This window comes from Palaemon carinicauda, unplaced genomic scaffold (genome assembly GCF_036898095.1).
Source record: "Palaemon carinicauda isolate YSFRI2023 unplaced genomic scaffold, ASM3689809v2 scaffold267, whole genome shotgun sequence".
Classification (NCBI taxonomy): Eukaryota; Metazoa; Arthropoda; class Malacostraca; order Decapoda; family Palaemonidae; genus Palaemon; species Palaemon carinicauda.
Window position 1 is genome coordinate 14601 of NW_027170319.1, and position 3650 is coordinate 18250.

Consider the following 3650-nt stretch of genomic DNA (forward strand, 5'->3'; position numbering starts at 1 on the left):
CTGGTTTGTGAGTTATCTTGAAAAGCGCAAAGTTAAAGTAGTAATATCAAATGTTGAATCTGAGACAAGAAACTAACCAAAGGGGTGCCTCAAGGCAGTGTACTAGGTCCTCTCCTGTTTGAAATCTACACGATTGAACTGGCAAATATACTTGAAACTCACAGAGTTAAGTTTAAAATATACGCTGATGATACACAATTCTATTTCCCAATAGAATCAGTTGATGAAGCTAAAAGAAAGATACATGAAATAATGAATGACATTAAGGCTTGGATGTTAACAAAAAAGCTCAAGCTCAATGAAAACAAAAGTGAATGTATTATTTTTGGAAATGAAAAAGATATAAAAAGAATCGAATGCTTCCAAAGAATTGAAATAGGTCAATCGATCATTGACCTAAAGAAATCTGTCAGGAATCTTGGAGTAATCATGGATGATAGACTGACAATGAACGAACATATAAATAACATGGTAAGAAATTGTAACTATCATATTAGAAACATAGCATTCATTAGTAAATACTTAGATGAAAAATCTATGGCTTTACTCATTAATCACCACATATTTTCAAGAATTGATTACTGCAACTCACTGTTCTATGGCTTACCAAATTATCAGCTGAAGAAAATTCAGAGAGTACAAAACAGAGCCGCTAGATTAATAAAAGGACTACACAATAGGGAAAGAATTACCCCTGCACTAATTAAATTACACTGGCTACCGGTAAAAGCGAGAATTGAATACAAGCCACTCTTACTAACGTTTAAGATACTGAACCAAAATGAACCAAAATATCTAAAAGAATACCCGAATAAACTAGAACTAGAAACAAATGTTAACACAAGACACATGAGTGACAAACATAAGCTATCTGAACCAAGAACAAATAGTAAATTTGGTGAAAGGGCTTTTAGCTACTGTGCGCCTAGACACTATAATAAACTGCCAACTGAAATGAAGGACCTAAAGGGAGCAATTGAATTCAAGAAGAAACTAAAGACATTACTTTTCACAAGATCATTTGATTTGGAAAATGCTACAATCAAAGAATTGTATAACTTATGATGAAAATGTTTCGTTAGATGATTAATTTGAATTCCCCCCCCCCCCCCGAGAAGTAGTTCACTCGACTTCAGTAGAGGGTTGGATTTAAACCCAATACAAGTAAACAAGTAAACAAGACAAAAAAAAATTCTTTCAAAAGATGTTCTTCTTAATTTCTTAGCATTCGCTTTGTGCTGGTATCTTTTTTTATCTATAAGTTTTTTATTATCTAAATCGCATATTCTGAAGAAAATACTGATTTTAGCAAAGATTTCTAAATAACTTAAGCATGAGGTGTATCTGCAAAAACAAATATTTCTCTATTTGCTGTTGAGTGTTTTAAGTGAAATTCTATTCGAGTTGATCGGGTTTATACAAAAATGCTTCCATATTCTCATATTAGAAGGTCCTAGGCCACAAACAATAGCATCAATGAATTAATTGATGGCACAGCTGTGCTCTTTAAGTATTTTGGAGGAACTCCACGTATCTGGGACTTTACATCATCTTCAAAATGTTGGAAATGAAGAGAACAAACTCGGGCATGTTTTACGTTACTTTTGTCGAGGCGTCTGCAGCGAATTACCCAGGTGAGAGGTTCCATTAAATAAACACAAATATTTCACAAAATATGAAATCGCGAAGAACTACACACGCACTATAATTACCTGTTAATGGCGATAGTGTTGAACGACTGTAGGGACTCAGGAGTCAGGACGGGTAGGCCCAAGGCCAATTGGCCTTGGGTAGGCCTATACTGTTTTGCTTGATTGCCGTGAACACACTGCAGCAGAGTCAAGTTCAGTCAAGTTGGGTCAACTGGAGCTATACTGTCGAGTACCTACTATATATATGTCTCCCGAGAGAACTAAGGCCGATAAAATCTTTATTGTTAAGGAAAATTTGACCTTGTCGATCTGAGTAAGCTTTAAGTTAATCCTCTGTCATTTATAAACATCTGGTGTTGAGAGGACCCTTCATCGGTAAAGGATACTAAGCCAGGAACGCTAATCCAGGTGTCTGTGACTTATCGCATTTATATCTTTCAAGGACATACTTCTTGAAAAACATTTAAGAACACATACCATCATTTAGCATCACACCCAAATATGAGGATAATGTACGGTATATCTTTTTCTATAATGTATGGTATATACTTTTCTATATTAAACGGTATATCTTTTTCTATAATTAGTTAAGCACCGTATATTACCTGGCATGCTCTTCCAAATGAACAGTTATAATACCAACAATAGATTTTTGCTTCCAAAAAAACACAGTAGAAATCACGACAAACATTCAGTTTTGCACAGAAATATCAAGCGAATGAATGTACGGTATGTGTATTTCTATAATAAATAAGGCAATACATTAACTGTCCTTATCTTTCAATTAAACACAAACTATGACGCATCTAACTTTATACAAAACAATTATTAAGTAAAAAAAGATAGATATTACCCGTAAAAATATTTGTAATCAAAACCATCATAATGAACCCTGTTTTAGCATTACATGGAAAAAAATATTTACTAAATTAAATATTAAGAAAAAAAATGGGAAAATGATAATGAAACTGTTAAATTTGGAATTGACCAAACAATAAAACGTGTCACAGATGCAGCCAACTTATAAAAAACGACTTTGTTTCAGATTTGCAAGGTAAATTGGGTCAAGGGTATTAAGCATACTGATAACATTATAAAGGAAGACATGAAAATGGTCTGAATGAACTAATTTATTGAATCTTTTGTTATAGCACTAACTTCATCTGACGAAGTCACCATAACCACGTTTGCTAATATAACCTTTGTTGTAAAGAAATTAATTTTGTCGATTAATTAAATAAATTCTAAAACAATACAATCACCTACGTAAATATACCATATTAAACATAGTTAATTAAATCCTTTGTAAAAAGAATCCTGTCTTTTAATAATCAATCAGAATTGAGAAATGAATTCATTTGATATCAAAACTTAAGATTATTTCTGTTAGTATGATAATCGTTTTATAACAATTTTGCTATTTGTTAGATTTAAGAGTTTCAACTTGTCACCACGTGGTTGCAAACAAAAAGAACGAAGGAAACAATTTTGGGAGAGTATCAAATTAAAGGATTATATTCTTAGACCGTTCAAATCCGGGTGAATGACTTATTAGTTGACCCTTTTCTCCTATTCTTGGCTCGCCCATAGATTAAAGCGGTCAAACCAGGTGTGCTTTGAAAATGACCCAAGAGAACTGGCAATGCCGCTATTGGGCTCCGAGTTTGCTCTTAAAATGGTTTGACCATACCCATAGTTGCAATATAACAATAGAACTCCTTGTGTCCATATATCTCTTTGTTTATTCATTTATTCTGTCACTGATAATACATAGTAACTTCGTAGTATTTGGATGCTATGCACGTAAAAAATAAAAGCTCAAATATAAATTACCAACATGCATGTCGTCGTGCAGACAGAATTAACGTTGTGTAAGCTACTGTTAGCTCGATTCATTTTAAACCAGAGGACATTAAAGATGGTATGAAGTCTCGATTACTAGGTATTGCTGTTTTGTCATTTGATGAAATGAGTAATAAGAAAGAATGGAGCTATGGC